This window comes from Scyliorhinus canicula, chromosome 16 (genome assembly GCF_902713615.1).
Source record: "Scyliorhinus canicula chromosome 16, sScyCan1.1, whole genome shotgun sequence".
Lineage (NCBI taxonomy): Eukaryota > Metazoa > Chordata > Chondrichthyes > Carcharhiniformes > Scyliorhinidae > Scyliorhinus > Scyliorhinus canicula.
Window position 1 is genome coordinate 62289988 of NC_052161.1, and position 26235 is coordinate 62316222.

Here is a 26235-nt window from a genome sequence, read left to right on the forward strand (position 1 = left end):
TTTGATATCAATACCTGTGTAATCGTCTCTAATCTCAGTACTTTTAGTCAGACCTGGCTGTGGTTACAGAGAAAGATGTATTGGAAACAAACAGTAAGCTTGTGGCTGATGCAGACATTTCAAAACATTGAATGAAACTATTCGGACAGAGAACCTAGTGTGTCATCTCTGCATATCTCCGAGGTATAATACACAACAACCCCAGGCACTGCAAGATATTTCCTTTGACCTTCATAGATTTCTATATTAAGCTTTCTTTGAGGCTTTAAGATTCATTTATTATTTTTTTAAAACACACGTTAGTTGGTTATCAGCTGCTTGGCATTGTTTTGGTCCCATTTCAGCTATTGCCAACTGCCAATGACAGATCAGCAAATACAGTGAGCGACCAGGATTTTATAGATCATCCCACCCAGCGGAATATTATGGTCCCGCTTGAGTAAGCGGCAATTTAAATGGCCGGCTGCTTCTGCTGAGGGAGGGGGACACATGTGATGGAGCTGTTAAATCCTGGCCAGTGTCTTATTTATCTTCATTTTCTTTTAAACTGATCAGTCAAAAGCTCTTAACTTTCATCTGTAGCTCGTTTATTAGTTAGCGTAAGAATGTTTACATTTTGCTGTGAGACAGAGGTGGTAAGGGTTAGAAAACCAGAGAAAAGTGGAAATCGCGATACAAACTCAGGAATCTATCGTTAATCATCAAATTGCATGGCTCCAGATGTCCCTGCAAAAGTAACAAATCGATGAAATGAAATATTGGCCATCCCCTCTCCCAGTGCCGTCAGTCTCTTACCCTCCTTTTCCTCTTCCTGCTGACAAACATCAGTAATTACATTGAGCCAAACCTCACAGTCAACTCCAAGTGGTGCAGGACCCCAGGTTTGTATTTCATAGTCCTGCCGAACCCCACATTTCCGTCTGATACCTGATAAAAGAATCCTCATATTGCCAAATTTCAGGACCCCACACCAGTCTTTTCACTGAAACATCTTCCATTTGCTCACAATTAATGTCTATCTGGTTCCATGAACTTCATGAGAATAAAGGAGCTGAATATTATTTAAATGCAGAAAACTGCAGCACAAAGGGATTGGGGGGGGGGGGGGGGGGGGGGGGGATAAATCACAAGAAGCTGGCATACAAGTTCAGCAGGTAATTGGGAAGGCAAAAGGAATGTTGCCATTTATTTGAAAGGGAACGGAGTATAAAAATAGGGAAATCTTGCTTAAACTAGACAAGGCACTTGTTAGACTGCACGTGGAATACTGTGAACAGTTTTGGTCCCCTTATTGAAGGAAGTATATACTGGCATTGGAGCCACTCCAGAGAAGGATCACTAGGTTGATCCCAGGCATGGAGGGATTTTCTTATGAGGAGAGGTTGAGTAGATTGGGCCTGTACTCATTGCAGTTTTGAAGAATGCGAGGTGACCTAATTGAGACATTTTGGGGTCTTAAGAGGCTTGACAGGGTAAGATGCTGAAAGAATGTTTCCCCTTGTGGGAGAGTCTGGGACCAGAGGGTATAATCCCAGAGTAAGGGGTGACCTATTTAAAACAGAGATGAGGAGGAATTTCTTCTCTCAGTGAGTAGTGAAACTGTGGATTTTTTTTACCACAGAGGATTGTGGAGGCTGTATCGTTAAGTATGTTCAAGGTTGAGACAGGCAGATTTATTTTTTTTTAAACTTGTTTTTATTCAAAATTTTACAGAATTTTTACAAAGCCACTACTAAAAGAAGGCAACAAAAAACAAAACAAAAAGGAATGAACAACTTGTGGTAGTATGACTAGGGGTATTACGGTACCTGGAAGTGTGAGCTGCCATTGGTGCAGTGGACTCGCTGCCCATTGGCCCAGGTATGTCATGTGCCTCTCAGCCGATTGGCTGAGAGGTAGGTAGCTCCGCCCATGAGGCGGGGTATAAGAGCCCGTGTTCCCCGGCAGTCTGCCATTCTGCTGTACGTCTGCTGCCGGGTACACTTCTTGTGTATTAAAGCCTATCGTTCGGACTTTATCTACGTTTCGTGTCCATTGATTGTGCATCACAACTTAACAAAACAAGGTGGGATAACTACCATTTACAAGAAAAATCTATACACAACCCATACAATTCCCCCCCCCCCCCCCCCCCCCCCCCCCCCCCCACCCCCATTTGCTGCTGCTGCTGACCTCCTCACTTAACGTTCCACGGGAAAGTCAAGGAACGGTGGCCACCGCCTGGAGAATCCCAGCAAGGACCCTCTCAAGGCAAACTTTATCCTCTCCAAACCTAGAAACCCAGCCATGTCACTGACCCAAGTCTCCACACTTGGGGGTTTCGCATCCCTCCATAATAACAAGATCCGTCTCCGGGCTACCAAGGAGGCAAATGGCAGGACCCCGGCCTCTTTCTGTTCCTGCACTCCCGGATCTTCTGACACCCAAAATATCGCTATCCCCAGTCTCGGCTTTACCCGAGTGTCCAAGACCTTGGACATAGCCTTTGCAAAGCCTCGCCAGAATTCTTTAAGTGCTGGGCATGTCCAAAACATATGGACATGGTTTGCTGGGCTCCCAGAACACCTCACACACCTATCCTCCACCCCAAAGAACTTGCTCATTCTTGCTGCTGCCATGTGCGCCCGGTGTACCACCTTAAACTGAATCAAGCTAAGCCTGGCACAAGATGAGGAGGAATTGACCCTGCCCGGGGCGTCCGCCCACAGGCCCTCATCCTCACTTGCCGTTCAGCTCCTCCGCCGAGGTATCCTCCGCCTCCTGCAGCTCCTGGTACATGTCTGATACCTTTCCGTCTCCTACCCACATGCCCGAGATGACCCTGTCCTGTATCCTGCGGGCAGGTAGCAGCGGAAATTCCACCACCTGCTTCTTCAAGAAAGCGCGGACTTGCAGGTACCTAAAGGTATTCCCTGGGGGCAACCTGAATTGCTCCTCCAGCGCTGTCAGGCTAGCAAAGGTTTGATCGATAAATAAGTCCCCCATCCTTTTGATACCCGCTCTGTGCCAGCTTAGAAACCCGCCGTCCATTCTACCCAGGAAGAACCTGTGGTTGTTTCATATCGGGGTTCAGACTGAGGCCCCTACCTCCCCCCTGTGCCTTCTCCACTGACCCCAGATCCTCATTGCCGCCATCACCACCGGGCATGTGGTGTACCGTGTTGGCGAGAGCGGCAGCGGTGACGTTATCAGTTACCCAAGCTAGTATCCCTGCAAGACGCCGCCTCCAGCCGACTCCACGCCGCCCCCCCCCCCCCCCCCCCCCCCAATGACTGCGCTCTAAGAACAATCTTTTATCTCGTGGGGTCTTGTTTTCCCACACAAATCCCGTGATAATCCTGTTCACCGGCTTGAAGAAGGACTTGGGGATGAGGATAGGAAGGCACTGGAAGACAAACCAGAACCTGGGGAGGACCGTCATCGTCATGGACTGTACCCTGCTTGCCAGGGAAAGCGGTAGCATGTCCCACCTCTTAAAGTCCCCCTCCATCTGATCCACAAGCCGCGTTAGGTTGAGCTTGTGCAGGGCATCCCAACTCTTAGCCACCCGTGTGCCCAAGTAGCGAAAGCTCCTCTCCACCATTTTGAGCGGGAGCTCTCTCAGTCTCTTTTCCTGGCCCTTCGCATGGATCACAAAAAGCTTGCTTTTTCCGACATTCAATTTATACCCCAAGAAATCCCCGAAATCTTTTAGGGTCTGCATGACCTTCCCCATCCCCTCCACCGGATCTGAAATATACAGGAGCAGGTCATCCGCGTACAGTGAAACACGATGCTCCTCCCCTCCTCGACCCAGCCCCCTCCAGTTTCTAGACATCCTTAGCGCCATGGCCAACGGCAACGCCAGGGCAAACAGCAGGGGGGACAGGGGGCACCCCTGCCTCGTTCCTCGATGCAGCCTAAAGTACTCCGACCGCAGCCAGTTCATGGATACACTCGCTACGGCGGCCTGATACAGTAATTTGACCCACCCTATGAATTCCTCACCAAATCCAAATCAGGGGCTGGTTTAGCTCACTCAGCTAAATCGCTGGCTTTTAAAGCAGGCCAAGCAGGCCAGCAGCACGGTTCGATTCCCATACCAGCCTCCTCGGACAGGCGCCGGAATGTGGCGACTAGGGGCTTTTCACAGTAACTTCATTGAAGCCTACTCGTGACAATAAGCGATTTTCTTTCTTTCTTTCTTTCTTTCATCTGCCTAACACTTCACACAGGTACTCCCCCTCCACCCGATCGAAGGCTTTTTCCGCATCCATTGCAGCCACCACTTCTGCATCCCCTCCTTCCGAGGGGATCATGATCATGTTCAAGAGCCTCCGTACATTCGTGTTCAGCTGCCTACCCTTAACAAACCCCGTCTGGTCCTCATTAATCACCCCCGGGACACAGTCCTCAATTCTAGTGGCCAGGATCTTGGCCAACAGTTTGGCGTCTACATTAAGGATCGATTTCGGCCTGTAAGAACCACATTGCAACGGGTCCTTATCTCGTTTAAGGATGAGCGAGATCAAGGCCCGCGACATCGTCGGGGGAAGGGTCCCCTATCGTTAGCCTCATTGAAGGCTCTCAGCAATAGCGGGCTCAACAGCTCTGAGAATTTCCTCTAGAATTCTGCAGGATATCCGTCCGGTCCCGGAGCCTTGCCCGACTGCATACCCTCCAAACCTTTAACCATTCCTCCAACTCAATCGGGGCCCCTAATCCCTCTACTAGCTCCTCCTCCACCTTCGGAAACCTCAGTTGGTCCAAGAATTGCTTTATCCCTTCCCACCCTGTGGTGATCGTAGATCTGAGTAGATGCAATACAACTGAGCAAGCACTAGAGGGAGCATGGGAGAGCTATATATACACAGGGACAGGAAGTGATGACACATTTCACGGAAGGCAGAACTCGTAGCAGGACACAGACACACAGGCAGGCAGCATTTGAGGTAGCCGTAAGTTAAGCTCTGAAGAGAGAACGAATTCACAATAAAGCATCTTCTCCACATTTGAGACTATGAGCTTTATTAAGACACGAGGAACAACACATGGTACCAGGACCTAGATCTGGACCTAGACCGGTCCAGTGCCGGGTCCAGGACCGTGTTAAAGTCCCCCCCCCCCATTACCAGACTGCATGTCTCCAGATCCGGAATTTTACTCAACATTCGCTTCATAAAGTCCGCATCGTCCCAATTCGGGGCATACACGTTCACTAGCACCACCCGGGTCCCCTGCAGCCTGCCACTCACCATAATATATCCACCCCCTTTATCCGCTATAATACCCCCAGCCTCAAATGCCACCCATTTGCTCACCAAGATTGCGACCCCCCTGGTCTTCGCATCCAGCCCCGAGTGAAAGACCTGTCCCACCCATCCCTTCCTCAGCCTAGTTTGATCAGCGAGCTTCAGATGCGTTTTTGTAGCATGGCTACATCTGCCTTTAGCCCCTTCAAGTGCGAGAACACACGAGCCCTCTTGACTGGCCCATTCAGGCCCCTCACGTGATCAGCCTGGTCGGGGGGTTAATTACACCCCCCTCCCCCCCGTCGACTAACCATCCCCTTTTTTAGGCCAGCCCCATGTCTGCGTCTCCTGCACACTCCAGCCCCCCAGCCCCTTATTCCCGTGTGTCAAGAAAGAAAAGCTCAAACAAACTAACAACCTTTGGGTGCTATCCCCAACGATGAGCGACTCCCCCCCACCCCGCAAACTGCTCTCGCTGTCTGGCCTGTCCCCAGCGCCTGTGACACAGCTCTATACCAACAGCAAACAGACCCAGAACCTCGAGGACCCAGAACAAAGGGGCAAAAAAAAAAGAAAACAAGGGGAAAAACCAACAAAACACCACCCCCTCCACCCCCCACCGCGGTGCCCCAACAACATACAGCAGTCCATTAGCTCAAGTCCAGCTTCTCGTTCTTAATAAAAGTCCACACCTCACCGGCATATCTAAATAATGGTGCCAGTCCTGGTACATGACCCACAGCCTCGCCGGTTGTAGCAGCCCAAACTTCACCCCTTTGCTGTGGAGGACCGCCTTGGCCCAGTTGAATCCCGCACGCCTCTTAGCCAGCTCTGCACCCCAGTCCTGGTAAATAAGGATCTCGCAGTTCTCCCACTTACTGCTTCGCTCCTTCTGTCCTAATATACACCAGTATTTCATGGTGCAGACACACACTGATGGACACACATAGGAACCAATCAACATGTGCAAACACCGCAGCCAATCACCAGTTAGAATACATTCACTATAAAGGCAGAGGGCACCACGGTTCCCGCTCATTCTGGGTGCTGCCTCTGAGTGTAACAATAACTCATCCAGCCCAGCACAGACTTACAACACGTGCTGAGAGAATCAACTGGTTCGGACAAGGCTTAGGTCTCTAGTTTAAATTAGCATCATTTAGACCCACAGTCATCGTGTTAGTTAGTTAGAAGTAGGTAATAAAATTGAGTTGAACCTTCATCAGTGTTGGAAGTGTCTGTGCATCTCTCAAGTCTACACTAGCCAACACTTTACCTTCTTTGCACATCGCAGGACACACACCTTGTCAGTGAAGTGGTGGAACCTTACCACCATAGCTCTCGGCGGCTCGTTTGCCTTAGGCTTCCTTGCCAGGACTCTGTGCGCCCCGTCCAGCTCCAGGGGCCGCGGGAAGGCTCCCGCATCCATCAGCGTTCCCAGCATTGTGGTCACATACACACCTGCATCCGACCCCTCCGCTCCTTCAGGGAGACCCAGAATCCGCAGGTTCTGCCTATTTTCAAGGTCTTCCAGCTTCTCCTGCCATCTCTTATGCAGGGCCTCGTGCGCCTCCACTCTAACCGCCAGGTCCAAAATCTCGTCCTCGTTGTCAGAGACGTTTTGCTGCACCTCCTTGATCCCCGTCCCCTGCATCTTCTGGGTCTCCACCAACCTTTCCATAGAAGCCTTCATAGGGGCCAGCATCTCCACTTTTAGCTCAGCGAAGCAGCTCCTAAGGAACTCCTGCTGCTCCCGTGACCATTGGGCCCACGCTGCCTGATCCACGCCGGCCGCCATCTTGCTTTTTCGCGCCCGTTCTCCTCTCTTCTCCAAAGCCGCTTTTTTGATCGCCCCACTCCTGGTCCACTCCATACAGCGCTGGGGGACCCTCACTGTTTCCTTCCCACACCGGGAATCATCATCCAAATGCTGCTGGAGCTCCGTACAAGGGCCCAAAAGTCCGTTGTCGGCGGGAGCTGCCGACCGTGCGACCTACCTAGGCATAGCTGCAACCGGAAGTCGACAGATTTTTAAATAGTAAGGGAATCAAGGGTTATGGGGATAAGGCAGGAAAGAGGAGTTGAGGATTGTCATATCAGATCAGTCATGACCTCATTGAATGGCAGAGCAGACTCGATGGACTGAATCACCTACTTCTGTTCCTACTTCTTCTGGTCCAGTAGCAATTCACTGGAATTTTTGAGTGCTTACATCGAGCTACATGTAGAATTTGTGGGCTGACACCAGAGATAATGACCATTGAACCACTACTGGCATGTTAATGATCTTTAGGCGAAGGAACCAGCCCACAGCCAACCCCCGACGTGGTATGTTCTTCAAATAGTTCTAGTTAATACTATTGGGTAAAAATGGCCGAGCAAGTCAATCAGCCATGCAAATAGTGAGACACTAAGATGGCCTAGAAAAATGACCTTGCCACTCATATAGCACAAAATAAATAAAGCATGGCAAATAGTAGATTCTTGGTTAATCTTCCCGATATCAAGTAACTGTTTAATGCTTAATAACCTTAAGTAGTAAAATATCCAGTGGTTGTAAAGCCTTTGCGCTTCGAGAAGCAAACTAGAAATGGGGTAAATATTTCTATCTATTATCCCAAGGTTGGCAATGATATGAAGGTAAATGTTTTGCTAATGGTGCATGCTGAGAGCACGTACTAGGGACTGAGCATCGCCAGCCTGGAGTTTTCAGTCCATTCTTAACAGATGGGCATTCACAGGCTGGGAAGCTGCAAAGTTATGATATGCATTTACGATGGTCAGATTGGTGTAAAAACCAAACTGATTAATTAACATAGAAATAGAAAGCAGGATGAGGAGTAGGTGATTCGGCCCTTCGAGCCTGCTCCACCATTGTTCATCAACATTTCCCAGTCTGGAGACTTCCGGTGCGGTGGTATGAAGGAGTAGTCACATCTCAGGTGGCTGCCTTGCAGGCTCCGGCACTTTAGGCTTATCAGCCCAATCAGAGGATTTTTAAAAATACAGATTTGCCCGGCAGAGAAATCGACCGTAAAGAACGCAATGTCGAAATTGACATTGAAGATGGGTGGAGGGGTGAAATTACTAACGTCCAGCCCGAACGAGGATGTATCAAAGATGGCGGGGGAAGCAACCATGCCAATTACCCTCGACATGACGGCAGGGGTGGTAGCCAGAGAATTAAATAATTTGGTGGAGAAATGGACAAAACCCCCAACAATAACTGTACACAGTTATGAACAACTATGAAACAGATTACCTTGTTCATCGTGGCCGGGGACTTCAACAAGGCCAACCTCAAGAGTGTACTGCCAAAATTCCACCAGCACATCTCCTGTCCCACCAGGGGCGACAACACTCTTGACCACTGCTACTCAAAAATCAAGGGCACCTATCGTTCCATCCCCCAACCGCATTTTGGGAAATCAGACCATAAGACGGTGCTCCTTCTCCCGGCATACAAGCAGAAACTCAAGCGGGAGAATCCAGCTAAGAAGGATGTGCAGTGCTGGTCCGAGGAAACAGAAGAGCTCTTATGTGACTGCTTAGAGACAGTGGACTGGTCCATATTTAAGAACTCAGCGACCAACTTAAATGAGTATGCCACCACCGTTGCAGACTTCATCAGCAAATGTGTGGACGACTGCGTGCCAAAGAAAGCAGTTTGTGCGTTCCGCAACCGGAAACCATGGCTCAATCGCGAGATTGACTCCCTACTGAAGGACAGATCTGAGGCATTCAAGTCAGACGACCCTGACCTATACAAGAAATCCAGGTACGACCTCCGCAAAGCCATCCGAGATGCCAAGAGAGAATATCAGACCAAGCTAGAGTCACAGACAGACTCTCGGCGATTGTGGCAAGAACTAAACAACATAACGGGCTACAAAACGAAGCCGAGCAGGATCTCTGGCAGCAGCGCACTGCTCCTCGATGAACTCAATGCATTCTATTCTCGGTTCGAGCAGGTAACCAACAATCCGCTGTCAAGTGCCCCAGCAGCCCACAACTCACCCATACCCACCATCGCAGCTTCCGAAGTCAGATCGGCTACCTGAAAGTGAACCCTCGGAAGGCGACGGGCCGGACGGGATCCCTGGTCATGCACTCAGAGTCTGCGCGGACCAGCTGGCAGAGGTGTTCGTGGGCATCTTTAACTTGTCCCTACTCCGCTCCAAGGTCCTCACCAGCTTCAAGAAGACCACCATCATTCCGGTGCCAAAGAAGAACCAGGCAATGTGTCTCAATGATGACTGTCTGGTGGCCCTGGCTTCAGTCGTAATGAAGTGCTTCAAGAGGTAGGTCATGAAGCGCATCACCTCCATACTTCCAGAACGCCTTGATCCACTGCAGTTCACATACCGCTGCAACCGGTCCACAGCAGACGCCTTTTCCCTGGCCCTACACTCATCCCTAGAGCATCTCGACAACAAGGACTCCTACATCAGACTCCTATTTATTGACTGTGGTAGGCTATATTAGGGGTATCGCGGTACCTAGGTGGGATGTACCTTATACTGTAGTATGAATGGTAGAACCAGCCTGCTGGTTCCACCCAGCAGGCAGAGCATAAGAGTCTGTGTTTCACCCACAGCAGTCATTCTGTACCGGAGCTGCTGCGTTAACTACTTGTTCATTAAACCCTTCAATTGGACTACAATCTCGCTTCAGTAGTGATTTATCGTACATCATTGACTACCGCTCCGGCTTCAACACCATAATCCCAGCCAAGTTAATATCAAAGCTCCAAACTCTAGGAGTGGTGCAGTGACAACAATCTCTCCCTCAATGCCAGCAAAACTAAAGAGCTGGTTATTGACTTCAGGAAGGAAAGTACTGTACACACCACTGTCAGCATCAACGGGGCCAAGGTGGAGAGTCGCACGAACCTGCCTCCCATCCATTGACTCCATCTATACCTCCCGCTGCCTGGGGAAAGCGGGCAGCATAATCAAAGACACCTGCCACCCATCTTACTCACTCTTCCAACTTCTTCCATCGGGCAGGAGATACAGAAGTCTGAGAACACGTACGAATAGACTCAAAAACAGCTTCTTCCCCACTATCACCAGACTCCTAAATTACCCTCTTATGGACTGACCTCATTAACACTACACCCTGTATGCTTCGCCCCATGCCAGTACTTATGTAGTTACATTATATATCTTGTGTTGCCCCATTATGTATTTTATTTTATTCCCTTTTCTTCCCGTGTACTTAATGATCTGTTGAGCTGCTCGCAGAAAAATACTTTTTACTGTACCTCGGTACACGTGACAATAAACAAATCCAATCCAATCCAAGGGTGGTCACCTGGGTACCCAGTCAAAAGAGTGCGGGTTTGTGCTCATTTAAAGGAATTGGGACCTATATGCACGAACGATATGGCGCATCTTTGGAAAGCTTGTGTGAGCCATGTTTTCCATTTGGAATTTGATAGCAGGGCCTGGGGATGGTGATCCTTATTAATAAAAGGGTCCGGTTTGGTTTGGAGAAGGTATTAGCCGATGCAGAAGGGAGATATGTTAACGTAATTGGGGTGTTAGAAAGGATACCGGTGATGTTGGTGAATGTTTACTCCCCAAATTAGGATGATACAATATTCATGAAATGGCTGCTGGCAAGGATACCGGATCAAGACACCCGTCAGCTTATTATGGGAGGAGAAATGAGTTGTGTGCAAGGCCCAAGGGTAGATTGTTCTCGGACAAGATTGCTGGTCGCGGGGAGTATAGAAAAGGCGTTAATTATGGAAGAAACAGGGGGGACAGATCCTTGGCTGTTTAGATACCTGGTGGAAAAAGAGTTCTGGTTCTTCTCCTCATCTGGAAATCTGGAAATGCGATTGGGCGGAGAATATTTTCCAACGCCAAAATCGCGGCAGACGGTGGTTTGACGCTAAATCGCGATTCTACGTCACCCCGAAATTTGCGTCAGTGCGCCGTGTGGAGTTTAAATGCCGTTTGTATCTCATTAGCGGGCCCATCTGCAATTCTTGGTCCCAGTTGGGCCGAGTTCCCGACGGCGTGGTCCATGTGTGCTCTCAAAAAAATTATGAACCTGGCGTGGTGGCGGCTGAGAGTCAGAGAGAGGAGTTAGGACATGGAGAGGAATGAACCCGGGCTGTCGGTCTGGACACTGGCTGTGCTGGCTGGGGTAGGGGGAGGGCCCTGCCAGGGACGTGGGAGAGGGGCATGGGGGTTGGGGAGAAACAGGCTGGGCGGCCCGGGTGATCCCCCTCAACGGGGCTGGGGCGGTGTCTGATGCGACCATCAATTCACGCGAAACAGAGAGTTGATGTAAACTGTGGCTTTAATCGACTAGAACAGTGCCTGCCTGCGACTGCTCTGCTACTGAGAGCCACCTACAGGGCTACTGCTCTTTATACCTCCCCTCAAGGGGCGGAGCCAGGGGCGTAGCCCACAAGGGCACCAACCTGATACATTCCATGTAATATCGTACAATGGTCCATAGGTGGGGCTCACATGGGCAACAGCGTGATACAGTAACACACATGGTGAATATTTAATACAATACGTTTGCCACATTCACCCCCTGTTAAAAAATTGAAGTCCGGCAGGGGATGAAGGGTTCACAGGGTCAGTCTATCCAGGGCCCGTATCGTGCGCTGTGATCGCCGAAGCTCTGGTATCGGAGCTGACAAGGGTGTCAAACTCATTTGTGCGGGCATGGGTGGTGACGCCACCGGTGCGGGGACAGACGTGGACTCCAGGAGCGTCTCTTCTGGAGCTTTGTTCCTGTGGGTCGGTGAAGGGGGGAGGGGGGCAGGAGGGGGTGCTGGTGCCATGTGGGGGCAAGGCGCTGGTCAGTGTAGGTTGGGCAGGGTAATTTGGGGTGGCAGTGGTATTGGAACCTGCGGTGCCAGGTCCCGGAGGGAAACCGTATCCTGTTGGCCGTCGGGGTGTTCTATGTATGCGTACTGGGGGTTGGTGTTAAGGAGCTGGACCCTCTCGACCAGGGGGTTGGGCTTATGGCTCCTGACATGTTTGCAGAGTAGGACGGGCCCCAGTGTCTTCAGCCAGGATGCAAGCGAGACCTCGGAGGTGGATTTCCTGGGGAAAACAAACAGGTGGTCATGAGGGGTCTCGTTTGTGGCCGTGCAAATGGAGTGAAGTGCATCGGGGAGGACCTCCTGCCAGTGGGAAACTGGGAGATTCCTGGACCACAGGGTCAGTCGGACGGTATTCCAGACCGTCGCATTCTCCCTCTCTGGTAGCCCTGCTTGAGGCGATGCCCTTACCGAGCAGATACTGACGCAGTTTGCCGCTCATGAACGATGAGCCCCGGCCACTGTGGACGTATGTGGGGAAACCGAATAGGGTGAAGACACTAGGCAGGGCTTTAATGATGGTAGCCGCGGTCATGTCGGGGCAGGAGATTGCAAAGGGGAAGCGGGAGAACTTGTCAACAACGTTGAGGAAATACATGTTGCAGTTCGTAGAGGGGAGGGGCCCCTTTGAAGTCAATACTGAGGCGCTCAAAGGGCCGGGATGCCTTTACCAGGTGGGCTTTATCCGGTCGATAGAAGTGCAGCTTACACAGCGTTTTGCTGTACGCTGGCGACTCATAATTATATGTGAGGGATCCGGAGGCCTCAATAGATAACATTTTGGGAGCCTTACAGCGGTTTGGGCGTTCTCGGGTTACAAGATAAATATAGGAAAGAGTGAATACGTTGTGGTCGGGGGTTAAGGCAGTGCTGTTCCGGCTAGCTGGAAGTCATTTTCAATATTTGGGTGTCCAGATAGCAAGGGACTGGGGAAATCTCCAGAGGTTGAATTATACGAATCGGGTGGCAAAGGTTAAAGATGGGACGGTTTCCCATTATCCCTGGTCGGCCGAGTGCAATCTGTTAAAATGAACACCTTACCCAGATTTTTGTTCTAATTCCAGTGCCTTCTGATATTCTTACCCAAAATGTTTTTCAGAAAGATTGACCGCCTGGTGACTGGGTTTATTTGGGTGGGTAAGAGCCCAGGGATCAGGGGGGCGTTGCTCCAGAGAGAGAGATAATTAGGGGGCTTGACCTTGCCAAACTCTAATATTATTATTGGGGCAGCTAATGCTGAAAAGTGCTGGAGTGGTTTGGAGATTCGGATGAGCTTTGGGTTCGGGTGGAAGCAGAGTCTGTGAGGGGAGCAAGCCGAGCGGCGCTGGTATCAGCTCCATTACCAGTGGTAACTTTTCAGCTTTTCCAATGAAGCAGCCTTCTACCTTGCTTGAGAGGATCTTATCCTGCTCTAGTTCGGAGATGGCAAGCTCATCGGGTATATACCAGCGATGATGAGGAGGAGACAAGCTCTGTTGTGTGTTTGGAGTGAGGGGTTGAGGAGGGTGAACTCAACCTCGTCTTGTGTGAGACTGAGTTTCATCCAGCTGAAAATGGTTTTCTGAGCACTCTTACGAAGGCTAGAATTGAGTCGCTTTTTGAAAGGGTGGATGATCGATGTGATCAGTGTCTGGGGGGGTACTTGCACATCATGCGCACATGTTCTGGTCGTGCTTAAAGCTGGCAGACTTCTGGAGATCCTTTTTTGAGACTCTGTCGGCAATCCTTTTTAAAAAAAATTTAGATTACCCAATTATTTTTTCCAATTAAGGGGCAATTTAGCGTGGCCAATCCACCTACCCTGCACATTTTTGGGTTGTGGGGGCGAAACCCTCGCAGACACGGGGAGAATGTGCAAACTCCACACGGACAGTGACCCAGAGCCGGGATCGAACCTGGGACCTCAGCGCCGTGAGGCGGTTGTGCTAACCACTAGGCCACCGTGCTGCCCTCTGTCGGCAATCCTGAACATTGGGTACGAGCCTTGCCCATTAGTGGCGATTTTTGGGGTTTCAGTTGTGCTGGACGGGGCGGGGGCTGATGTCCTGGCATTTGCCTCACTGGTGGAAAATGGCAGATCCTCATGGGCAATTACACCGGCAAGCGCCTCGGTGCGGCTGGGTGAGTTGATAGAGTTTTTACACCTTGAGAAGGTTACGTTTACCATGAGAAGGTCAGTGGAAAGGTTTTACCGCCGATGGTGGCTGTTTATATTGTACTTTAAAGAGCTGGTCACTGGTACCTGTTGCGTGGGAGGGAGGGGGGAATAAGGTGGGGGGGGGGGGGTGGTTTTCAGTAACTACGTTTTCCATTGTAAAGGAAGATGGGGGGGGGGGGGGTTGGACTCTTACTGTTTAATTGTTATTCTGTGCTTTTGTAGGTTTTGTATTAAAATTGTTAAAAATTTTAATAAAAATATTTCAAAAAAATATTTCCAGTCTATCACCATTTAAATAATACTCTACCATACTGTTTTTCCTACCAAACTGGAGAACTTCACACTTATCCACGTTATGCTACATGTATCTGCCCACTCACTCAATGTGTCTAAATCTTCCTGAAGCCTCTTTATTCCTCCTCCCCACTCATATTCCCATCTAGTTTAGTGTCCTCAGGAAACTTGGAATATTACATTTGGTTCCCTCATCCAAATCATTGATACACATTGCGAATAGCAGAGGTTCCAGCACTGATCCCTGCGGTATCCACTAGTCACCACCTGCCACACTGAAGACTTATTTATTCCTACTCTCGGTTTCCTGTCTGCTAACCAATTCTTAATCCATGCCAATATATTACCCCCAATCCCATGTGCTTTAACTTTTTACATAAACCTCTGAGACGGGGCTTATAAAAAGCTTTCTGAAAATCCAAATGAACCACATCGACTGGGTTCTACCTGACCTATTCTAATAGGTTAATCGGGAGTTAGTTCAGTTGGTTGGAAAGCTGGTTTGTGATGCGGTGTGATGCCAATAGTATGGGTTCAATTCCCATACCGGCTGAGGTTGTTCATGAAGCCCTGCCTTTCCAACCTTTCCCCTCTCCTGTATGTCAACATTTCCCACCTAAGGTGTGGTGACCCTGAGGTTAAATCACCCCCAGTCAGCTCTCAAAAGAGGGGAGAAGTGGCAACATTTTTAAAATGGGTAGGTCATCCCTGACTAAAATCTTTTTGAAGAGGTGAGCAAAATAATGGACAGGGGTATGTTACATGGACTTCCAAAAGGCATTTGATAAAGATCTGCAGAGCAGACTGCTAGCTACAGTTGAATCTCATGGAATTATGGACAAGAATCACATTGATTTTGTATACACCTCCTGCTGCCTCAGGAAGGTAGGCAGCATTATCAGACACCCCTCCCACCCAGGCTTTGCCTTCTTCCAGACCCTTCCATCAGGCAGAAGGTACATAAGTCGGAAGACCTCCAGGCATAGGAACAGCTTCTTCCACAGAGCTACAAGACTCCTCAACAACTCTCCCTCGGACTGATTTGTTCCCTGTAAGAACACTACTCACGACGCCCTATGCTGCTCTTGCTCATGTATTTGCTTTGTTTGGCTCTTTGTTCCGCAATGTAACCAATCACTGTTTGTCGATGTAGATTTGTCAATGCACTCTGTTGATCATTCTTTTTGTCTACTGTGTAAATACTGTGTATGTTCCCTCGGCCGCCGAAAAATACTTTTCACTGTACTTCAGTACATTTGATAGTAAATCTAATCAAATCAAAGTTTTTAACCTGGTTGGGGGATTGGTTGGACACAAGATAGAGTATGAATAATTTAATTGACAGGATTTGACTGTGTGTGTTTGAGCCTCCACTATTCATTGTCTTCATGAACAACTTTGTCTTTCTCTTCTTCTTGCATATGGCATCTTACAGCGTTGCAAGTCGAAGTGCCAATTGGGCTGCCAAGTCAGAGCACTGTGACAAACATCACTAACAAATTGAATTCCAATTTTAATTCTCTTCTTGCACCTCATGGCGCACTAAGGCAGACCTTTGCCGATTTCCATAGCTAATAATCTATCAATTTCTGTCTTGAACATGCTTAATGATTGAGCTTCCACAGTCCTCTGAGGGAGAGAATTCCAAAGATTCACCACCCCCTGCATGAAGAAATTCCTCCTAATCTGAGTATTAAAAGGCCCCTTAAGATTATGTCCCCTGGTTTTAGATTCACGAGCCAGAGGCAACATCTTATCTACATCTAGCTTGTCACACTCTGTAATAGTTTTGTAAGTTTCAATGAGGTCACCCCTTATTGTTTGAAACTCAAGGTAATACAGACCCAATTTCCGCAATCTCTCCCTTAAAACAATCCCGCTATCCCCAAGGATTAACCTGGTGAACCTCCATTGCACTCCCTCTATGGCAGGCAGACACCTCCTTCGACAAGGGGACCACAATTGTGCACAATACTCATGGTGAGGTCTCACCAAGGCTCTATACAACCGCAACAAGACATTCTTTTACTCCTGTACTCAAATCCCCTCGCAATGAAGGACAACATACCACTTGCCTTCCGAATTGCATGCTGCACTTTCATGGTACCATTCAGTGCCTCATGAACAATGATACCCAGGTCCCTTTGGACACCTACACTTCCCAACTTCCCACAATTTAAGAAATATCCTGTCTTTCTGTTTTATCTACCGAAGCGAATAACTTTACACCTATTCACATTAGATTACTCCCACCATGCTCTAATCCATTCACTCTGCCAAGTCTTCTTGAAGCCTCCTTGTATCTTGCTCTCAACTTACAATAGGGCAGCACGGTGGCCTAGTGGTTAGCACAACCGCCTCACGGCGCTGAGGTCCCAGGTTCGATCCCGGCTCTGGGTCACTGTCCGTGTGGAGTTTGCACATTCTCCCCGTGTCTGCGTGGGTTTTGCCCCCACAACCCAAAAATGTGCAGAGTAGGTGGATTGGCCATGCTAAATTGCCCCTTAATTGGAAAAAAAATAATTGGGTAATCTAAATCTTTAAAAAAAAACAAAAAAAAAAACTTACAACCCACTCAGTTTGGTGGTATCAGCAAATTTGGAAATATAGGAATAAGCCTCTGTCGTAGACGGAGGCAAAGACTCCACAAGAGGTCAGGCGGACAGGGTGCAACTCACTTATTCCACACTAGTCACAATAATCACTCCTCTCCACTCGCCACAGCCCACCGTGTCTCCTTGCCCAAACAGCTTCCAGGTCAGGGTTTATATTCTGTAAGGAGCTACTTCAATTAAGAGGGTGCTCCGCCCCCTAGTCTCCTGAGTAGCTCACACTCTGAGGTGTTGGAGGGGAATCTTTCACTGAGCTCCTGCTGCTTCTGGCTGTAACCCTGCTATCGGACCTGGTGTGTTATTCTCTATGCTGGCTGCCTTTTCTGGACTTTGAAGCCTGGACTATGGTAAGGGGGAGCAGTGCTACAACCAGTTGAATGGAGGAGAAGTTGCTCGAAGGGGAAAGAGAGGATAGAGTCTGCCTGCCTGCAGTTACCATGCCTGTGACTAGTACTTGTTACTGGCTGCCTTTCCGCTTACCGGCTGGGAGTGGAGCATGTGGCGAATTGTGTTGGCTTGCTGCCGGGTTGAAAGTGGAGGAGTTTTTGCAGTTTTGGACTGGATGGTATCTGGAGATCGGATGCCGGAATTGTGAGAGCAGTAGGATGGAGGCTGAATTGACTATGTGCACTGCTTGTACTGATGTTTTTGTTTTATTGTTTGGGGGATTGTATGGTTATTGTATTTTTGTTGTGTATTGTTATTTTGGGCCTAGCGGCTGGGTGCTCGCCAGTTGCGGTTCTCCTGCTTCTGTGTACTGGGGGTTGAGGGGTCCTTCCCAGTACTGCTGAGGGGTAGGGGTGTTCTCTCTCTCTCCTCAGCCGTGTGCTGCCTGTCCTTTTCCGTGGATTGAGCTGCTTGCAGGCACCTCTTCAGCGATGGGGCTGTTGCTGGAGCCGGCGGTGGGGGGCGCTGCCTTGAATGCTGGCGGCTTTGCCTTGTACTTAATAGTTTGTTGAGTTGTTGCTGTGTATTTTGGTTTTTATTTTGGAAAAGGGAGTTCTTTCTCTCTCTTCTCCGCTATGCCCTGTATCAGTGTGTCTTTTTCCGGTGGTCTGTGCTGCACGTTTGGCCGCCTTTCCACCAATGTGGGTCTACCGTTGGGAAGTGATGGGGGGGGGGGGGGGGTGGGATGGGCAGAGGTGGCTGTATGCTGGCTTTCTAGCTGGTGGTTTGTTTCCAGAAACTATTTTGGGTTGGACTGTGCCTCCTCTTGGGAGGGGAGGGGTGTTTTCTCTCTTTTCGCTGGGCGCCTTTTCGCTGATGTGGGACTACTGTTGGGGTCCGTGGAGGGGGTGGGGGTGGAGAAGGAGGTGGTGGTGGGTGTGTGCTGGCTTGAGAGCTGGTGTCTTGTAAATGCTTTTCGCATATCACTGATTTTCGTGACTGTTCTTAGCATGTTGCTGATTCTTTTGTATTCTTGTGTTGTCAATAAACTCAAAATATTTGTAGGAGGGGAAGCGGATGTTATACAGCTCTGTCCCTGTAGGGGGCTGTAATAGTTTCCACATACAAATCATTCATATTTTGAACAGCTTGGAACTACCACTGATCCTTGTGGTACCCCACTAGCAAGAGCCTTGAGAATCATCGGTTTATTCCTACTCTCTGCTTAGAAAGCCAACTTCTGCCTGAGGCAGCATTGCAGCATGTTTGGTGAGAGGCAGATATCTGTGCTTCCCATTATTGCCACTCATTCTATTTGCTCTTTGATGCACATTAACCGAAGTATGCAGCATTTGGTACAAATCATCTTCACCATAGTTTGATTCAAAGCCTCTACAGGCAGCACTCATCTCTCATATCAGGTAGATATGCCTCTGCCTGTAATATGGGTGAATTGGTACTGCCAAGTTGGCATAGTCAATTTATATTCCGCCCCAGTAAAGCCAGCACTCTAAGCACTGGAGGTAAAGGGAGATGCCAATGTTGTATATGAACCCCCAAAAAGTTTCAAAACCGTTCATTTAAAATTTTCTGAACAATTAAATAGTGTTGGGGACAGGTTATTGGAAAAACATGATCCCTAGCAACCCCAGGTATTTGGGCAGCTTCATAGCACAGCATTATTCCAGTGCGCATTGTGGGTCATTTTATCGCCATTCAGTGAGACTATTTGGACCAGAATAATTAATAATTGGTGAACACTCCCAGCACAGTTTAGAAATTTAAGTGGGACACCAAATAAACAGTGCTGATCGTCACTGAATTTCTGATCAGATTTACTGGTAAACCTACTCTTTGCTCTTTCTTGGTTCCCAACCATTACAAGGTCCTTTGTCCCAGTAATTTTGATATGTCTGCAGCCCTGTGAGAGATAGTTGTTGGCTTTGTGACATACTACTACAATTCATGTAATGGTGTTGTGCCGCTTACGATATTCAAATATTAACTTCTTTGGAAAAGTTAAAGTAAGGCCCTTCTCAACAGCAGAAAGAATATTGTTATATTAATAACGTATTCATTAGAAAGTACCAAAGCTTTTAATTGTTGTATTTTTAATCCTTTTGGCTTTCTGACAAGCCCTTGCTAACAGTATTGAACAAGGGATATACTTGTTTCTCAGAACATTTTGAGTCTATAGAATGCCTACACATTCTGACTGCTATTTGCAGTTCAAATCCAATTGTCATCCCACTCAGGCCCTCAGCTCACTGATAGACAGAGTGCTTTCTTTCTGTTGAGGAAAATCTGTCGGTGAAGCAGGTCCCACAGCACATTCAGGGGGTCCTGCAGAACACCGGGATCCCACTTAATCTGAGGGGCAGGGATTTCACCACCCCCTCAGCTATTACTGTGATCCAGTTCAGGTGCAATGTGTTCAGCACCACAGAATCATAGAATCCCTCCAATGCAGAAGGAGGCCATTCAGCCCATCGGGTCTGCACCAACCCTCTGAAAGAGAACCCTACCTAGGCCCCACCCTATCCCCATAACCCCACCTAACCTGCACATCTTTGAACCGAGGGAGGAAACCGGAGCATGTGGACATGGGGAAAATGTGTAAACTCCACAGACACAGTCACCCAAAGCCGGAAATGAACCTGCTGCTGTGATGTTTCGACTGACCGTGTAAACTCTCACCATATAAATGAAATGATCACTGTTTTAATAGTGACTCTGTAAGGAAGTGTAATAATACAGTGCCCTTAGAACTGGATGCAATTCAAATCGGTCCCTCTGCTCCATTGATGCAATCCCCCCCTGTTTCCATCCAGTGGAGCTTGAAGCTGCTGGTTGCTGACATGATCCGTTGGATATCTGCAAGTTCTTCGTATAGTTCTTTTATTTTTGATTTGCTGCCAAGCTGGTTTTCCAGTAGCTCTGTGTGAAATGCTGCTGTTTTTCTCCCTCGTGTTGATTGGTCTGTAAAGTTCTAGCAATGCACTTCATTTTATCTATGACAAAGAAATTAACAAGTTATTTTTACTTTACATGTGGCTTATGCATAAACAGATTAACTATTGCATCACAGACATGATATGCCTGCTGTCTGTGTGTCCCCTATGCACAGCTCATTGTGCCTCCCTCACGCGATAACCTGTTAGGCTTCTGGGCTCTTGTCAGCCTTTTTGATGACTGGTTTCCTTGCTAGTCTCTTGCTCCTTATCCTTTAGACACAATGCTTTTTGAAGGCATGTATCCTTGTTGGCCACACCTGCGTCACCAGCTTTTTCTTGTTTCATGTCCTTACGCGCCGCTCTTTGCTGCTGCTGCCTCATTGAGTATTCTTTGGCTCTAGCTTGCCAGCCAGAACATCGACGTCTTCTCTCTTGGTGCCGACAGCGGGATTCACTGCATCACCCACACTCCTTCTCCTCCTCTTTTTTTTTTTGCTTTGATTATCATTTTGTGAGTGCTTTTCATTTTGCGTTTGGGTTTGGCAACCCCCGTCTTGCTACTAGTCTGCGCCATAGGAACAGACGTGTGAGGATCAGCAGTTGGGACTTCTTCTGTCGGCCTGCTTCCGAGGGACTATGTGATCGCGGCCAAGCTGTGTCTTCAATGGGTGGCTGCAGTGCCTTGCACTCTGGTGCCTGGGTTGGAGCCACATCTATAATGTCGGGTGCTGTCCCTTCTTCGCATATTTGAGCACCCAGTGATGGCTCCTCCTCACTTGAAATCGTAATACATGTATTCCCTGGTCCTCACGCACTAGGCGATGGCTCACCCTGGTCTTGCAATATGATGCATGTGTTATCTGTTGTCATAGAGCTACATAGCGATATAGTCATCAACTCATCTTTCGGTGAAGTGGACTTGAGCATCGGGGAGTCGAATACCGGACTCATTTCAGAGGCCTGAGTCGATTCACCATACGCCTCTGAAGCCAGTTTCTCCAAGATTGGTAATATATCTTCAGTTAGTAGTTTATTCGAATCCTGGTAGTCCAAGGTGTTGGCTACTGCAATCTCACTTTCCATCTCAGCGTGCTCCATCTCAGAACTTTCGCTCTTCTCGGTGTCCTGCGCAGTCCGGACGTCCCTTGTGACCACCTCACCATTCCCGCCAAACCACCGCAACAGCGCTTCACGGGCTTCTGCATCTAGTTTGCCATCAATCCCACAAAACAAGCTTACCAACATTTCATATTAGTCTTCAGCAAGCTCACTTTTGAAGTCTTTACTTTCTGCATCGTCTTCAGGGTCTTTGGAGATGGCATCGTAGTATTCGTCATTGGAGTCAGTATCATCTGCAAAGACTTCTGTAAAATATAACATTGCACACGGAATTATGTGTTCCCGCAGGAGGCAACCAATTTTGCTGCAGAACGTTTATTTAACATTGCACGCTCTGGAACTTCAGAAGGACTGAAGAAATTGAACAATGGATCATTTGGTAGTTTTCGTAGCTGTTGTGCGAATATTCCAACCCAACTGCTTCGGCTTCGTTTTAATGGTTTTGAGTATGACATTTTTTCCTTTCTTCCAGTCGATCTGGCAGCCTGTGCATACCGTGATTTCTAATTAGTCAAAGAATGAAGACTGGGAGGGCCGAAGGGCCTGTTCCTGTGCTGTAATTTTCTTTGTTGTTTAGTTACAAGGGGTCACGATTTCAAGGTGAGAGGGGGAAAGTTTAAGGGAGATGTGCGTGGAAAGTTTTTTACGCAGAGGGTGGTGGGTGCCTGGAACGCTTTACCAGCGGAGGTGGTAGAGGCGGGCACGATAGCATCATTTAAGAAGCATCTAGACAGGTATATGAATGGGCGGGAACAGAGGGAAGTAGACCTTGGAAAATAGGAGACAGGTTTAGATAAAGGATCTGGATCGGCGCAGGCTGGGAGGGCCGAAGGGCCTGTTCCTGTGCTGTAATTTTCTTTGTTCTTTGTTGACTCAAGCTTGGCAGGCTGCAGTTCCATCTGGTATACTTTTGTAATTACCTCATTTGTAAAAACTCATTAGACTCTAACTTAAACTCCAGCATCTTGTAGATGCTTCAATATGGGCTCATCATGCTCCTGTATCATGCCACTGAGTGTATACACCTTCTTGAAGACTGTTAACCAGAAGTCTGGAATACCCTTAGGCTCTTCCATATCTTTATCTGATTCGTTGTTCTCCACTGGACTTCTGCTTGTGTCTCATCGAATGACTGCACCAACATAGTGCCCAAAATTGCCCTTAGTGTTGGGTGGGGTTACTGGGTTATGGGGATAGGGTGGCCATGTTGACCTTGGGTAGGGTGCTCTTTCCAAGAGCCGGTGCAGACTCGATGGGCCGAATGGCCTCCTTCTGCACTGTAAATTCTATGATACCTTGTTGAGTTTGTAGAATTTAGCTGGCCACTTGCTGTCTGGAACGTGCAGCTGCTCAACTAGGTTCAGGGCCTCACATGAATCCGCTCCTATGATGGACTCGGTTTTCCATGTCCACAATGAAAAATGGTACCCAGCATCTCAATCTTTTTCCTTCCACAGTGCGCAGGCGTTCAGCTGTGCAAAGCAGACTGAATGAGGAAGCTGGTCCTCGTTCCCATGTCGATCCTCCACACTACGAGTTGTTCATCCACACTAAAGTTTTCCATCTGGTTTCGATGGCATCAGTTCTGTTATTACTCACGTCATGATATTTTGAAATTACATCCTCATTTCTACTGGTCGGACTCTCCTGGGCCGGGGTTGAAATGAGATCAATGAAGCACGGATCGTTCGGAGTCATCTCATCAACCGCGTTGACTGATTTGGTCCACTGTAGGACGCAAAAAACATTGTTTCGCAAAATGGTTCACATGGCCACGCCTGGAACATACTTTTCCAAAGGCTGGGCACTGCCGTGGGCCATGTCGGTTGCCACATTTCTGGCAGAAGATGGCGGCTCCTGTCGGCCACATAAAATGGCTGCCCACACTGACCATGTTTCTTATTGACCTGCGTCACAGTGCTGACGGTGGTGGTGTCCTCTTCCATGTTGGCGCCAGAATGTTTCAAAGTGAGTATACTGATTTGCTGTGCAGCTAACTCAATCACATAACAAATCTTTTCCAATTTCAAATCTTTCTTCCCCTAACAACCTTTCACAGAGCTTACCATGTGATATGCCAAATACTATTTGGTCGCATATCATCGAAGATTTTAGTTCACTGAAATTGCAGGACTGGGCCTTCAGCCTCAAGTCAGTTACAAAACTGTCAAACGATTCGCCTGGTTTCAGGGTACGTGGGTGAAAAATATACCTTTCATTTGTTTCATTTTTTTTTCCAGAGAGCAATGTTGGTCGAAGTATTCACTTCATCGTATCTCTTGCTCTCCTCTTCACTATCAAAAGCAAATGTATTATAGATTTCAATTGCTTGTGTACCCGCCACCGTGAGCAGCAATGCAATGTACCTTTCATCCGGCTATGGCTGCAGGTCAAGGGCTGAGATATAGAGTTTAAACTGTTGTTCGAAAATGCATGAGTATTCATCTACGTTGCCCGAGACTTGAAGCTGGTGGGGTGCCTTTAAACCTTTCATCTTTAACTTCAATGTCGTCTGTTACATTGAGTCACCAGAATCCATGATTGGTGGAGCAGCAAGTGTGGGAGAAAGTGAACATATAATTGGAGGAGCTGGAGACGTTATTCTGGCCATTCCCCTGACCACTGTGCTAGAGACCTTCAGCTGCTCGGAAGCGACTTGTGACAACAGGCTCTGGGAGGTCAAGGGGAAGTCACAGAAAATGAAACAACAAGAGAGCGTCTCCACTGGTAACGAGGTGTGAGCAGGCCTGGGACAGCCATCACCCAGTCTCGTGCCAGGCTGCAGCCAGGTCTTGTCCATGTCTGCAACACGAGCCACTCCCAGGGAACTGGGGCTACATTAGGGATACTCAGTTATCTTGAGTGAGGTGAGTAAACGTGTCAGTGTGTCCAGGGAGACAGCAACAAGTGAATGGGTCCATCCCCTCTCCTCTCCTCCTCCCCTCCTTCTTTCCCTTCTACGACTCTCCAACAATGAAAGAATACAAGCTGCAACATGGAGATGGTCTGCCTTTTCTATACAGAGCAGCCAGTCGAAACATATGGAACAAAATGGAGAAATTACAATCTGGGTTGCGATTATTGAATCTTTCCACCAAATATGAATTTACTGTCAATGTGTACGTATGGTGCAAAAGCAGAAAATGTTAGACAATCTCAGCAGATGTGTCAGCAGAGCTAACATTTTGAGTGTGGATGACTCCAGACTTGAAACATTAGCTTTGTTTTCTCTCCACAGATGCTGTCAGACCTGCTGAGATTGTCCAGCATTTTGTTTTTGTTTCAGACTCCAGCATCTGCAGTAATTGGCTTTTATCTTGTACATAAGGTGCAGTGTGCAGAATATTTTAATAAGGTAATCGCTGATACTCTGCACAGTTATCCAATAGCAAGTAGGATATTTTCCAGTCCAATTAACAATATTGCATGATGCTGTTAAAACAAAATTTGTACTGTCTGGTTTGTTTCATAGTCGTGGGGCGGTCACCTAGAGAATCTAACACCACATTGTAATGCTGCTGCCAATATTAATGACCCTTGCTGCATATATACCGGACGATGTTTGTATCCAGAAAACAACAATGGGACTTTCTTTGGTGAATTGATTGGTATGTCTTTTAAACCACAAGACAGTATGGCATACTGCACAAGGTGCTTGCACTGTGAATTTGTATCTGACATTTCCTGAACAAAGTTTAGTTTTATCATGGTTTTTCCTTCTTCAGATGTAGATTTTAAAGCATCTTATTGGAAAGTTAAAACTTAAAGTTTGCTGCGTAATGTTGAAGGACTAGGCTTGTAAAACAGCTGTCTTGTAGGAGACTTAACTTTTTCACATGTTATGGAGCAGCGTGGTGGCACAGGGGTAAGCTCTGCTGCCTCACAGCGCTGAGGCCCCAGGTTCGATTCCGGCTCTGGGTCACTGTCCGTGTGGAGTTTGCACATTCTCCCCGTGTTTGTGTGGGTCGCGTCCCTACAACCCAAAGATGTGCAGGGTAAGTGGATTAGCCACGCTAAATTGTCCTTTAATTGAAAAAATGAATTGGGTACTCTAAATTTTTAAAAAAACTATTGCACATGTTACTTTGCTAATGAACTCGGCCAATCCAGCCTCCCCGGACAGGCGCCGGAATGTGGCGACTAGGGGCTTTTCACAGTAACTTCATTGAAGCCTACTCGTGACAATAAGCGATTTTCATTTCTTCATTTCAATCCCAAAATTTAAGCAGGCCCAACTAATTATATCATAAACAGCCAGGTGTTTTTCACAAAATTAAACAGGCACAGGGTTGAGTTGTGACAGCACTTGCAAAGTACAGGGGAAAAAGGACAAAAGTGGCTTCATCAAATCAGAGAGAACCTCTAATGTATATTTGTCATGTTTCTCCAAGGGAGAAATATGTTCATTGAATTTATCAAAATGAAGCATAAAATATTTATGAAGCACTGAGAGTTTGAAGGATGATGGGATTTGGAGTTACTATAAGATGCCCGAGACCCAGAATGAAGAGAGCTAGGTTAAACGTTCTAGGGTGTGCAGCTGTGGCAGATTTCATCTCAAGGTTAGGTGATGCCTTGAATGTCAACAGGGGTGGTTCGATTATTTCTTGTTAGAGATGGTCACCGC

The 26235-nt window shown here is 47.9% G+C and overlaps 1 long non-coding RNA gene across 1 annotated transcript in view; it reads right to left on the minus strand.

The window, feature by feature from the left end:
- Positions 1–20236: 20236 nt before the first annotated feature.
- Positions 20237–26235, minus strand: part of LOC119950733 — a 69905-nt gene continuing 63906 nt past the window's right edge. The window contains exon 3 of the long non-coding RNA XR_005457396.1: positions 20237–20546. This is a non-coding gene — a long non-coding RNA (uncharacterized LOC119950733). The remainder of the gene's footprint in view (positions 20547–26235) is intronic.